This window comes from Natator depressus, chromosome 3 (assembly GCF_965152275.1).
Source record: "Natator depressus isolate rNatDep1 chromosome 3, rNatDep2.hap1, whole genome shotgun sequence".
Lineage (NCBI taxonomy): Eukaryota > Metazoa > Chordata > Testudines > Cheloniidae > Natator > Natator depressus.
Window position 1 is genome coordinate 195,470,092 of NC_134236.1, and position 14,548 is coordinate 195,484,639.

The window sequence follows — 14,548 nt, forward strand, 5'->3', positions numbered from 1 at the left end:
ACGGGGTGGGGTTTGCTGCCCATCTATGAATTTGCACATGGTATTTCAAGACGTGTATGTCACACTATTAATGATAGCGTGCCATACACTACAGCTGCTTAAGGAAGGCAGGTCTGGTTCTTACTAGTGTAACAAATACAGTCCTGATAAAAAATCTAATATTCTAGGTCAATGGCAAGTCCTGCCCCTGGTCTTTTGGGAGGGGCTGTTGACTGTGGCTCTTCTTCCCTAGGGGGGAGATCAGGATTTGGGGGAGGGGTATGTAAACAGGACGAGTTCCCCTGAGCGATGCTGAGCTCTGCTCTGCTGAGGCAAATTGCAATTTGTGCACTAGAATGTGGGACCATGTGGGTAATCGAGGGGCTGGGCTATGCTACTATGCGTATCCGACCCACCTTCATCCCCTCACGAGGGGCCATTGCAGTGTCAGAGCTGTGGTGACAGCAGAGGGGCACCTCCAGCATAGCTCCCAGGCCCAGCTACCGGGACCAGGGGGGCTAGTGCTGAGTTGAGAATTCGTCCCTTAAAGTTCAGGAGCAGATAATAAGGATCTTCCTAGCACAGCTACAGCTTCTGAGTAAGCGATTTGCATATAAAGCTACATAAGGCAATTTTGGCTTCTGCCAGTTTCCTCACAAATCTGGGAAAATCCCTTTCATGTGGTGTGGCTTTCCTTGTTTTCCCAGGGGGAGGATACACAGCCTTTCTCTGGAGGGGCACTGATCCGAACAGTGATTCAGTCGAGTAACAACTGAATGTCATGAGAATCTACTAGCTCTTTAGTGGTCTAGGTGATAAGATCAATCCTGTCACCTCAGTCCACTTCCTAATAGATGGGGCTCCACACCACAGCTGACACCTTTCCTGGCAGTCTTCGAATACAGTTCGAGTAGTCATTCCAATCAGGATTACTGACACTGCCTGCACTGCAACTGTACTGTAAATACGTAGGGCCCTACCAAATTCATGGCCATGAAAAACATGTCCCAGACCGTGAAATCTGGCCTTTTGTGTGCTTTTACCCTATATTATACAGATTTCACGGGGGAGACCAGTGTTTCTCAAATTGGGGGTCCTGACCCAAAAGGGAGTTGCGGGGGGGGAGGATCACAAGATTATTTTAGGGGTGTCGCGATATGGCCACCCTTACTTCTGCGCTGCCTTCAGAGCTGGGCGGCTGGAGAGTGGCAGCTGCTGGCCGGGAGCCCAGCTCTGCAGGCAGCAGCACAGAAGTACGGGTGGCAACACCCTGCCAGGCCATCCTTTCTTCTGCGCTGCTGCTGACGGCGGCTCTGCCTTCAGAGACGGGGTCCTGGCCAGCAGCCGCCGCTCTCCAGCTGCCCAGCTCTGAAGGCAGCGCCGCCGCCAGCAGCAGCACAGAAGTAAGGGTAGCCGTATGGCAACCCCCCCCCCCCCAATAACCTTGCAACACCCCCGCCCCCCACAACCACAACTCCTTTTTGGGTCAGGACCCCGACAATTACAACACCATGAAATTTCAGATTTAAATAGCTGAAATCATAAAATTTATGATTTTTTAAATCCTCTGATCGTGAAATTGACCAAAATGGACCGGGAATTTGGTAGGGCCCTACAAATAATCATTTCAATCAGTTATGCACTGGGTATCTTTCATGAATACTAAAATACATCTGGGAGAGGTAAGAAAAGAATGAAGTGATGGCGTGGGATTCCGTTACGATGGGTCTGATTGAAATGGGCTGAAGAAATGAACAGAGATTTTGTAAAGTCTGGCTCCGATCCAGCAATCAGGAACGGTAGCAAGATGGAAATAGACGAGGAGGAAAGAAAGCAGCTGAAGTGCAGCTAGCAAACTTTGAATCACAGAAACAGCCAGGATCTATGGAGCACCTAGTGTACAGGAAGGGGCATAACAGTCAGACTTCTAGCCGAACAGCAGCCATTACCGCTGATGGCTTAGTTGTTACAGATTTGGTTTCTACAGCACAGAACAACAGGTGACCACGAGGGATTTGTGCTGCGTGTAGCTATGTAATTAAAGAAAATAGTGTCATTCTGTTTTGTGTACTGCACCTCGAAAGGTAGCGAAAACACGTCCATATGCTGCAGAGGTAGGTGCTATGTCTGGGTTTCATTTCCGGAGCACAGTGTTCCAGGGTGAGTCACTCCACTGGTTCTCACTGGGATGTTTGCCATAATCTGAAACGAAAGTTGTTTAGACCCAACCTCCATGTTTTGCAATTTGTTTATGGGGAAAAAAAACAACAGGATCTTATTGAACTGATTTTAAAAGGTAAGAATGCTCCAGCCCTCCTCTCTAGGCACTCCCAAAATACAGAGACAATGATGTTGCAACCTGTTCTCTGTGTTAATTAGATCATTACTAAGTTGCCCATCCTCCTCCTTGAAACCTCCAGTGTCTTTGCCTTGCTGACTAATACAGGAGAAACCCTTTGGCCAACTCCACTAACTCAAGTGTTCTAAGGGGAAGGTGCCTGCTTTTATTAAAGCCAGCAGGGCTTCATTTTGACCACATCAAATGAGACAGTTCTCAGAGGTAAGTCTCCCACAGGTACACCATGTCCCCCAGGGCCCAGAACAACACTGTAGTGAATTTTCTGAGGCTGCGTTCAGTTTTCTTAGCCCATGTGCTAATTACGCTGGAGATTTTTTCCCCCCTGTGGGTGAAATATGTCAAAAGAACCAGAAACGTATGCTGAGTTCTGAACACTGAACTGAGCTGACGGGAAAGGATGAAATCATCAGCTCCAACCACAGCCTATGAGCTTACTTACACTGTGAGCTCTTGGGAGCAGGGACCATCTTTTTGTTCTCTTTACACAGCGCCTAACAGAACAGGGGCCTGGTCCAAGACTGAGGCTCCTAGTGTAAGGTGGGAAACTGAGTCACGAGTCCACCCAATTTAGACAGTATCAATTTTTCACCTTTATTTATAAATAGGGTGACCAGAAGTCCCGTTTTTATAGGGACAGTCCCGTTTTTTGGGGCTTTTTCTTATATAGGCGCCGATTACCCCCCACGCCCGTCCTGTTTTTTCAGAGTTGCTATTTGGTCACCCTATTTATAAATGTTCAGACAGAATTATTGTCAGGTATCGGTTCTGATCATATATTAATGACAGAGAACAAACAAATAAGGCAGAACAGCTGGATCCAAGTTACTGAGTTCCAGGGTACCAGGAACGTCTCCTGCACTTCATGATAGTCATCTCAGTGTCTGGCCTCTGGTTTTATCCTTCAGTCTTATTCCTTCAGTTTCTGGTCCACTATTTCTCTGTCTTGTACCCTTGTTCACTCAGTTTCTTATATTTTTTTCATATTACATAATCATTAGCTTTCTTCCAGCCTACATTAAGTATTATGTCTCAGATAACCCATACAATACGCTGTCTACACTCTTTTCATGGCATTATGTTTTCATGTCACCTTACTCTTGTTTTAGCACTATAAAGGCTTTTAGCATTACATTTTATGTATTTATTACCCTAATTAGCTTCCTTTTATCTAAATCCTCCAGTGCAAAAACAAAACATCACCTTTGGCCTGTCAGCAAAAGCATTATCTGAACAAGACTATATAAGAGAAAGAGATTGTCAAGACAACACACATGCCAGGCAAAAGCTAGGCCAAGGCCTTCGCATAAGTATTGCCCTATTCAAACTCATTCATTAACCATAATAATAAAACTATTAAAGTAAACTAACACAGCCCTTATTTTTACCATTTAGCAAATTCTTCATCTTTGTATTTCAGTATCAGAATTCAGTATACAGACATCATTGTAACCTCTGATTTTTATTTGAATGGTGGAGAGGCTATGGGGATAACATGATCTTTAATATCGGGAGTTCCTTATCTTTGCCAAACATGGGCTTGCGGGCAACTTCCCACTCAAAGTCCAGCATCGTGTTTGTAAATCATTAGAAGCCTGGTCAGTAATTTTCATTGTGAAGTGCTTTTTATTTTTTAGTTTAATTTCATTTAGGCCAGTGGTTCCCAAACTTGTTCTGCTGCTTGTGCAGGGAAAGCCCCTGGCAGGCCGGGCCGGTTTGTTTACCTGCCGCGCCCGCAGGTTCGGCTGATCGTGGCTCCCAGTGGCTGCGGTTCGCTGCTCCAGGCCAATGGGAGCTGCCGGAAGCAGCGGCCCGTACGTCCCTCGGCCCGTGCCGCTGATTTAGGCTATTCCGTTGCTCTCCAGTACTAGGCACTTCTATAGTGCAAATAATTAACGACAATGGGGATTAATGGTGTCCCCTCTGACTACTGAGGTACTTATACAACCCTCATTACTGTATCTGAGCACTTAATAGATATAGTGAATTTTTCCTCGCCCTACCTCGGTGAGGCGGCGAAGTGGTATTACCACCCATTTAATAGGAGGCATAGAAAGATCAAATGACTTGCCCATGCCCAGGCAAGAAGTTTGTGATAGAAATTCAACCCAAGTCTCCTGAATTCTAGTCCAGTCCCTTCTCCGCAAGGCCATCCTACACTATAACATTTAATAGGGTTTGTAACAAGGCAGGGGCACTGTAGACGCTAAGCATGGTTTATGTCTGCACACCACATGGTTAATACTCAGGAAGTAACTCTGGCTATTAACGAGCTATTGCTTTTGCCAACAGCATAAGTTGGCACGTTTGCCTTCTTTACCCAAGTTTTAACCCTGATTTTGCTGTGTTGACAGGAGCCTTGACTATCACTTTGTAACTGAGTTGGCTGATTCTCCTTGCTCTGAGCTCTCAGTTTGGGAGGGCATCCCTGAGTGCATTGCCCCCTGTGTAATTTTTGCCATTCTATGTGCATTGAGCACTCTATCCCCACTGAGACGCTACGGAGCAGCTGGCCCGTCCTTTCTAGAATGCACCAGAACAAACACGACTGGGCAGCCTGGTAGGGGGGGAATTCATAAACATTATTAACACATGGAGGTGTCAGGAACAATTCAACCCTCTTTGAAGTAACTAGATACAAGTGTCACCCACTGTTTACAAAAAACACGGTTGTACTTGTTGTGTACATACGTAGGGCCTTGGTTTAAGATGCAAGCTGATTAGCCATGTTATCAAATCAGCCTCCATCCTTAGCAAGCTATCAAAAACTCTGCTAAAGGAGTTCTTGTTTCCTCTTTCTACATCCTTCAGAATTCTGACCCTAATCCATCTGGGCTGGATGCTTTGTCAACATGTAACAGAGACGTCCCTTTCTTATCGCTAATCAACTACCCTTTCAACATTTCATCTTTCCTTCCCAGGAAAAAAACAAACAAACTTAGTGTCCAGACTGTGGCATTATTACATTAGTATTATTAGCTGTATTGCAATAGCCCCTAGGGGCTCCAGTCATGGGCCAGAACCCCCTTATATCCCTTCATGAATGAGATCAGAGTCTGAATCTATGGGCTCAGTCCTTTGCTCCCAGTCAAGAAGGCTCGACAGAGACCCTGGCCCTGATTTTGAGCATTTTGGGTGTTCCTTGCTCCAAAAGGCTTCAGCTTTTGTTGTAGATACTGAGCTAAGGATTCATTCCCTCTCCTAACAACAGCACGCTGATCTTTAACCAGCTTCATGTACGTGAATATATCAGAGAGATAAGTACTAGAGAGGGAGAGGAGTTATTTAAGTTAAGTGACGACGTGGACACAAGAGCAAATGGATAAACACTGGCCATCAACAAGTTCAGGCTTGAAATTGGACAAAGGTTTCTAACCATCAGAGGAGTGAAGTTCTGGAACAGACTTCCAAGGAGAGCAGTGGGGGCAAAAAAACCCCTAACTGGCTTCAAGACTGAGCTAGATAAGTCTATGGAGGGGATGCTTACAATGTTGTATAGTCAACCTGCAACTGCTAGTAGCAACTACCTTCAATGGCTGGTGATGTTATACTAGATGGGGAGGACTAGGAGTTACTACAGAGAATTCTTTCCTGATGTCTGGCTGGTGGGTCTTGCCGAAATGCTCTGGGTCCAACTGACAGCCATATTTGGGGTTGGGAAATAATTTTTCCCCGACTCCAGATTGGGTTTTTTTTTGCCTTCCTCTGCAGCATGGAGCATGAGTCACTTGCAGGTTTAAACTAGTGTAAATGGTGGCTTCTCTGTAACTTGAAGTCTTTAAATTATGATTTGAGGAGTTCAGTTACTCTGTCAGAGGACTTCAATAGCTCAGACATAGGTTAGGGGTTTGTTACAGGAGTGGGTGGGTGAAATTCTGTGGCCTGCGTTGTGCAGGAGGTCAGACTAGATGATCATAATGGTCCCTTCTGACCTAAATATCTATGATTCTATGAGTCTATTACAGGAGTGGGTGGGTGAGGTTCTGTGGCCTGCAAGGTGCAGGAGGTCAGACTAGATGATCATGATGGTCCCTTCTGGCCTTTAAAAAAAAAAAAAAAAAATCTATGAATCATACCTGATTTCTTGCATGGCTTTTTGGTTCACATGCAGAGAGAGATCTTTCCCTTGGGGGAAGGCCTCAGAGCCTCTAGCCGTTATCCCCATTTTTTCCTCTTTTCTAACTTCAAACTCAAACTGCTCTATGAAAACTATCCTTCAAGATACGGACTAGATGCAAATGTCTCTGGAATCTGTTAAGACCACTCCTGAACCTACAAGAGGTCTGGGCCACTGTCCAGCAATGCAAGGTGCTCTCCTTCCCATCCCACACTTAGGGCTGAATAAAATGGCCCCGATTTCTAGCTGACACTGAACCCCCTTTATGTTGACTCTGCAGGGGAGAAGGGGTCATACAGCTGGTGGAACCAGCCCTAAGGAATACTCATTAGGTGCATGTTCTGGGTTCGCCAGAGAAGTGGAGGGTAGACAGAGTGCCTCTCTATTATTCCAGGTATTCTTAGCTGCTGCAATGGCTCCTTCTGGCTGCCCTAGTTTATCCCAGAGACTGGACTGGTCCCCAGAGTCCAGAGCAGGGGGCACATAGGTAATATACAACCACCTTTGTGTCCCCACACAAGTTGCACACAGCTGAGCTTGACCACAGCTCCAAATTGGGGCCAGGGTCTCTGCAAAACCTTCCTGACTGGGAGCAAAGGATTGAGCCCGTAGATTCAGATTCTGACCCCATGCACAAGGGACACTGTGTTACCTTATCACTAAACCAGAGGTTCTTACATATACGCATAGTGTGGATCACGTCTGAATAGATTGTCAAAGGGACGCCACCTCCCGTCCCACTGGTGTTCCTAACTGTGTGCATCACCTCCCTTCCCATGGATGATCAACTAGCATCCCTGTGGCAAGCATAGAAAATGCTTACATGGAAACGTAACGTTAAGGAAAGATTTGGTAGCTGGGAATAAGAGGAAAGCCAGTGCCACGTGATCAGCAGCTCTCTGCACAGTGCCAGCATGGGTGCTGTACGCCATTAATGGTTCACTGCCCACAATTTGGGATTGATTGCCTGCATTAGACCATTGGGCTGGCCCTGATTCTTCAACAGTTGAAGAATATCTTACTGTCTATCCTAATTCATTTTCTCTTTATATGGCATTTACTCTTCTAGCCTTCTCTTCCATATTTTTACACTGCGGGGCCCCGATTCTCCTCTGTGAATCGGGGGTAACTCCAAAGCCTACGAAATCACACATTAGGTAAAACAAGTGTGAGAATCCAGCCCTTATTGTATATGTTTGGTCATTCTCTAGCAATGGGGCTTTTTAAAGATGATCCAGCTCACGTGTGTCAGCCATGCCTATCACTCATTGTTTGCATCACAAAGGGCAACCCATGATATGCAGAGCCTGTCTACACTATTAAAAAAATCACCACGTTGTACCCAAACGTGAGTAAAACATGTCTTTGCTTTGCAGCACAGATGGGAGCTCACACCCTTTTTTATCAAAGGCAACAGCACAATTCAGGAACATCATTACAACACAACTACAAAAATGGAACTGTGTTTTAACTGTGTAAGGAGACAATGATGTTGTATCTGAGTCCTCTGACATGGTTGCTGTTCTGGAATAGACAGGCCACTTACGTTAAGGGAGGCTGAGTTATACCTAGACACCTTCATGAAGGCTGATTTTAGCACTTTGCAATTGCCCTCCTACTTCCTTGTTGAACCGGCGCTGTGTTGACACATTTCCTCTGATCAGAAGAACTGGGCAGGGCCCCTTTCAAAGTCTCAAATGATGTTTCTAAGATACAATCAGGGAAATTAAAGCACACATATTCCAGTAAAATATTGCATTTCTGTAGCGCTCTTCATGCAAATCATCTCAAGGATCCTTCACAAGTACTATGAGAAATATTTGTGCATAGACAATACTAGGACACTGAGTCCCAGAAATTCAGAGAAAAGTTACTCCATAAATTCTATTTATGGGAATCTTCCCCCTGTCCCAGTGGTCTGATAGTGATGAAAATTTTCTCCCATTCGACAGCTGTTCAGGGTCTCAGGCGTGATGAGTTTGTGGGTTTCAATCTAGTTCCTAGTAGACAAGCATCGCAAAAAAAGCACAGACTGGCAATCTCAGTATTAACTGAGCACGGAGACTGAACTACCCTTCTCAGCCCTAGACATAGTCCCTCTGGGCAGTGCAGGGAGAGATTGCCCTGCCACCCTCTCTGCACACCATTCTGTGGGTTAGCCCAGTTTCCAACACTATCAAACCAGAGCAACCCTTCAGGCAACCCTTTCACAAAAACGCTTCTCAGTACCAACTACTTTTGAGGGAAGGTGCCAAGTTCCAACCGACAAGCGCATTGGCAATACATTTGCATACTTCCTGTGTCTTGTCCACACGGCATGCTTTCAGCTCTCTTATTTACTTTGCTAAACTCGTTAAGTTTGTCTGTAAGCATTTAGTTTTTCCTTAAGGCAGCAGTGGCGTGGGAGGGTGAGAGAGAAAAGGGTTCTGGAGTTCATTTTCCTCCATAAATCCAACATTTAATCTGCTGTCACTCGCTTCTTCCGCAAATATGTGACTACATAATTCTCATATCCAGTCCTAAGGGTTGTTTTTGTTCACGTGGCAGCACTCTCAAAACATCTGCTCCATTTCTGCCCTTCCCTCCTGTCACCCAGACGAGCACCTTCTCTATTCTGCCCTGCATCTGGTTCTGTATATCACACACACACAAGCCTGCCCCTCACCTCTACAGAAAGACCTGGTCCTGCCACACACACTTCCATAACTGCCACTCCCACACCAAAATCTGTCCCTTCTCCTCTTCCCTGACACAACACACCCACTCCTTGCCCTAAAAACACCTGTACCAGCCTGAACACTTGTACATTTTGAAATGCCGGAGGCTGTTTGAGAAATGTGAGTCACCACCAGCGCCCCGATTCTGGGTGGATGAGGGGCGTGTGGCTACAACAACAGATGTGCAAAGCAATGGGGTAAAAGCAACCTGATTTGTCAATAATGATTCCATGCTATGGGATGCATCCTGCACTCTTTACTCAAAGTTGTTAGTCAGATGAAACCCTGATTGACTCCAATGGGCAAAGTCACAGGCCCAGGTCATACCCAATCCATTTCCACCCCTTGCTGCTGCAGAGAGAAGTCATGCTCTGTGGTCCACATGAATGTGGAGTCTGCCTGCACAGCATCACTGCGATCTGGGCCCCAGCCTGTCTGGCGGGCACTGCATCGGTTTCAGTGCATCTAGTGCAGCGGTTCTCAAACTGTGGGTCGGGACCCCAATGTGGGTCACGACACCATTTTAATGGGGTCTCCAGGGCTGGCATTAGACTTGCTGGGGCCGAAGCCAAAGCCTCAGCCCCACCACCCAGGACTGAAGCTGAAGCCTGAGGGCTTCAGCCTTGGGTGGTGGGGCTCAGGTTATAGGCCCTCCGCCTGGGGCTGAAGCCCTTGGGCTTTGGCTTTGGTCCCCCCTGCCCGGGGTGGTGGGGCTTGGGCTTTGGCAGGGCTCTGGCAGGCTCAGGTTTTGGTCCCCACTCCTGGGGTCATGTAGTAATTTTTGTTGTCAGACGGGGGTCGCAGTGCAATGAAGTTTGAGAACCGCTGGTCTGGTGCTTTCTACACACATAAGAGAGATGATGTGTAGCAAGAGTTGATTATCTCTGATAATGCTTTTGCAAGTAAAACCCAAACATCTTACTCTTAGGAAACACATTAACCCGATCTCTGATATTGTATTATTTTTCTATTTTAACTCAGATTGACATGCATCAGGAGTCAGAGTTTGGGATTTACATGAACCCTAAATACATCAATGTACATCCTACTAAGGGCTTGTGCCATGGGGATTGTAAAAGGAAGAGTGCTTTCACCCAGACGTGACTAATAAATAATGTAACAAGGATGTTTACAGACTTTCCCTTTGCCACTTCCATCCTCCCTACTTTTAATTAATCGCTGGAAAAAGCAATGGGTTTGATGGCTTCTGTCATTTTAAAATCTGCTTTCATTTGTGCAATGTCTCCAAGCTCCTGGGCCCAGCACTTCAGACTTCAATGCTTTATGGGCTTGGCATGGAAGCACTTTGAACAGCAGAGGCAGAAGAGCTGACAAGTTTTTTCCCCCACTGTGGAGTCATACATTTACCAGCACAGAAAGCATGTTTGAACCTGATCACGTGACTGTTCTGCTGGAACCTCCCGTGGCAAATCCTTATGAAAGCCATATAGGGCTGTGGCCAATCTGTAACTGGAGTTGTGAGTCAGCTGGTGCTTGGTTAGTCATACTAGAAATAGCTCCTCGAGATGAATGTACACAAGAACTGGCTGAGGTTCAGAACATTTGAGAAGAGAAGACCCAGCCCAGGAAGAGGATGTTTGAAAGGGGTAGAACATTTTTCTGGCTAATTAAGAGGGAATACACGAGTGGCGTTCAGCCTGTGTTGGAAATGATCAAGGAAGGCAGCTTCCAGTTCTCTGCGCTATGATAATTTTCTGTGGATGATGCAGTGTTAGCAGCACAGTCTCCCATTCAGTCAAGGGGAACGCTGCAGTTGGCTACAACGGGAGCGAACGCAGGACAACAGTCACATAAACTCTGCACTTGGATGTTCAGAGCATTGTTGTTGTGCAGAAAAGGAGAGGAGTAGTTGGCGGGGGGGGGCAGGACAGGAAGGATAAGCTGCTGAGAGTGGAGAGTCAGGAAACAGCATTGCTTGCGTGAACTGCAGTGAGTTGCTGAATATTTTCTGGTCTCTTTCTGCACACGCTCCCCCTCGCAAACACCGGCCTCCATCGTCTCCTTCTTACACAGATGTCTCCAGGGTTTCTTTCAGGCTACTGCTTATTCTTGGGATGCTCTCCCTGAAACTATTCGCCAAACCACGTCTCCCACCACATTCCCATCCCTGCCAGAAACTCCCTTCTGCCATGAAGTCTGAGGAAGAAGGGGGAGGAAGCTCTCTTTCTCACACACACGCTACTTACACAACTACCGAGATGTGTATATGCCTTACTGAGGAGTCCTGTGATGCCTTGTCCTTAGCTGTCTGTTCAGATCCCTCGCTTGTTATGCCATGCTGGATTCAGTTTGTATGCTCCTTCGGGCAGGGACCACACTTTTCCCATTTGCGGTGGTGCCCTGCTCAAAAAAGAAATCAATATTTTAAGCTTTTTTGAGAAGGGCAGCTCAGGAGAAAAAATACTTCTTAGCGATGGGCTGAATCCAGACTAGGAGAATTCCCTCAATACCTATTAGCCCAAAGAATAACCTACAAGCCAGTGTGAAAAATACCTGCACAGCCAGAGTAAGGAGTGGCTCAGCTGCTCTGCTCCTCAGCCTCCCATCCCGGGGCCATTTTGCTCTTGCTCCTGCTCCCACCGGGGGGGAAGCTGCAGTTTCTGAGCTGTTCTGCTTCAGCTCCTGCTTCCTATCCTCTGAAAGGAGCAGCTGCCCTGCCCCCTGGGCCACTCTTTAACTAAGTTTTCCTCCACTCAGGGAAGATGCCAGCTACCCTCAGGGCTCTGCTCCCAGGCCCCAGTCAGCCCACTCCATGGTTCTAGCCCCTGGGCAAGTGATTTTTTTCAAGTATTTTTGAGTACCTGGATTTGTCAGCAGCCTGGAATGAGCCTGATCCTTTTGAGATGCACTAGTACAGGTATTATTCTTGTTATTTATGTTTTGTATTACAATTGTCCCTCAACAGACGAATCGGGGCCCAGCTGTTCTAAGCGCTATATAGACAAATTACTCAAAAACCAATCCCTGCCTCAGAGAGCTTACGTGTCTATTTCCCTTTAAATCCACCTTTTCCTTACATAAGATACAATGCAGCTTCCTAATAGGGACTTTGTCATGAAGGGGTAAAAAAATTATGTAACTGTGTTGAAAATAAACATTATACCCTCTGTTTCATACAAGCAAGCTGTAATTGAACCATCTGGGACCAATAAAGGCTTGAATGGTACTAGAAGAACAGAGGTAGTTGTTATTCTAATAGTAATTGCTTTCTTTTCTGTTTGCTAAATCATCACATGCAGCAGCATCGCCACTGCACCTAGGCTGAGCCATTCTTGGGGTCCATCCTGCAAGATGCTGAGTCCCCAGCGGGGTTTTCTGTTCTTAGAGAACAAATCTGACACCACTGCCTTCCCATTTCCCTTTGTTGTGGAGTAACTCATGCAAATGATTGCAGCTGTGCTGAGTAAAGAGCAGCTCAGCCTGTGACTAATCAAATATCCTGCAGGGTGCTCATCTGTCATGCCTCTTACATGTCTCTCAGCTCTGTTGAAAATGAAAGATGAGGAATTGTCCTAGTTTCCCTGGGTGGAAATGTGCACAAAAGGAGTTCTGGCAAGGAGTCCTTAATAATTTCACAATCCCTAATGACATCATGATCAGCTTCTTCCGCTCTGTCATGTTTTAATGGCCCCTAATTCATTATAGTCCCTGATATGAAAGGAACTGGTCCCTCCCCTCTTGGAAAGGCACGATCCTGTTCCCAGTGAAGTTGTTAGGAGTTTTGCTTGTGACTTCCATGGGCGTGGGATGAGCCTTAACTCTGCTGCCACCCTTATTCCTGTGTGTATTTCTATTTTATTGTTTATTCTAACTCCAGGATGAATATTTCTTTTCACTTTTTTAAAGGAAGTAGCCATAAGGAGCTGAAAACAATTTGGAAATGCTTGTTTCCCAGGGAGACTTTCTGAGCTGGTGTTGTATGTCCAGGGATGACTTTGTTTAGAGCAATGTGGCACAACATAGGTTTTGACAAGCAAAAAGGTAAACAGGCTACATAGGATAGCCCTCTGGATTCTTTGCTTTCTTGCCAGCTCATTGTAATGTCTTGGGGATCTTCCCTCCATATTCTGAATCAGGACTTTGGAACAACCAATAAAGAGACTAGTATCAGAAGGTAGCCGTGTTACATGCATCTGAAGAAGTGAGCTTTTTACCCACGAAAGCTTATGCTCAAATAAATCTGTTAGTCTTTAAAGTGCCACCAGACTCCTTGTTGTTTTAACAAAGAGACTGACACCAGAGAATCCATACCAGCTTTTGCCTTGAGCCCAGGACATGCTGGTAGAGGACTTTGGGAGCTTCCCCTGTGTTGTGTAAGTGCAGATGTGGTCAATGAGGCCCCTACTTTGTGGACAGTACTTCACTAATATGCGCAAGTGTTTTGCCCAGGGAACCCAGAGCCTGTGGAATTATCATGACATCTGGCCTGGCTTGAATAAAGCCCTCATTTTCATAAATGGCCCCTAATTCATTATAGTCCCTGATATGGAAGGAACTGGTCCCTTCCTTGTTTTAAAGGAGCGATCCTGTTCCCAGTGAAGTTGTTAGGAGTTTTTCTTGTGACTTCCATGGGCGTGGGATGAGTCTTAACTCTGCTGCCACCCTCATTCTTGTGTGTATTTCTATTTTATTGTTTTAACTCAAGTAAAAACCAACAAAGGAAACGCCCGCGCTGAGCAGCCCCCTGTGGTCGGTCCAGTGGCCGTCTTTCACATTTTCAGAAATGATCTGAAAATAAGCGTTTGAGGCCAGTTTCTTGTTTGTATTGAAATGTGCAATTTTAAAGACCATTGTTTTTTTCAAAAGCACAATACGGTGGGAGCTTTAGACCTGTAAGGCCACTCTGTCCCAGGCAGAGGTGAGACAGACACTACGCTTTAGGGAAACCCATGGATTCTCAAGCATGCAGGAAAAGCAACCCCAGTGCTATACCCTTAGGAGGCTGTGGCCACACCTGCTCCCTGGTGACTAGCACCCACAGAATCACTAACAAGAAGCAGCCCCTTGGTCAGGGACCACATGGGCTTGCTGCTGCAAGCTCTAGAAGGCAGGGTCCTTGTGCCTCCTCCCTTGTGCACACATGTCCAGAGACAAACCACAATCTGGCCCTAAAGCAAAGGGGAGAAAAGAGGCAAATCCTAGTCTATATGGGGTTTTGTGCCATGATTTCACTGTAGGATTTGGAAGCCTATTTCAGAGCTTAACTAGCCATATAGTTAGAAAGTTTTTCCTAACATCTAACGTAAATCTCCCTTGCTGCAAATTAAGCCCATTACTTCTTGTCCTATCTTCAGCAGACATGGAGAACAATTGATCCCCATCATCTTTATAACAGCCCTTAACATATTTGAAATTCAG

At 46.0% G+C, this 14,548-nt stretch overlaps 1 long non-coding RNA gene across 2 annotated transcripts; it reads right to left on the minus strand.

The window, feature by feature from the left end:
* Positions 1-1,660: 1,660 nt before the first annotated feature.
* On the minus strand, positions 1,661-11,824 carry LOC141984232 (uncharacterized). Of its 2 annotated transcripts, none has more exons than XR_012638699.1 (3): positions 11,684-11,824; positions 11,406-11,530; positions 1,661-2,181 (listed from the first exon to the last, which is right to left on the minus strand). It is a non-coding gene; the product is annotated as an uncharacterized LOC141984232 (long non-coding RNA). The 2 variants fall into 2 exon arrangements; XR_012638698.1 differs by having other exon boundaries at positions 11,377-11,530.
* Between the last annotated feature and the right edge of the window lie 2,724 nt (positions 11,825-14,548).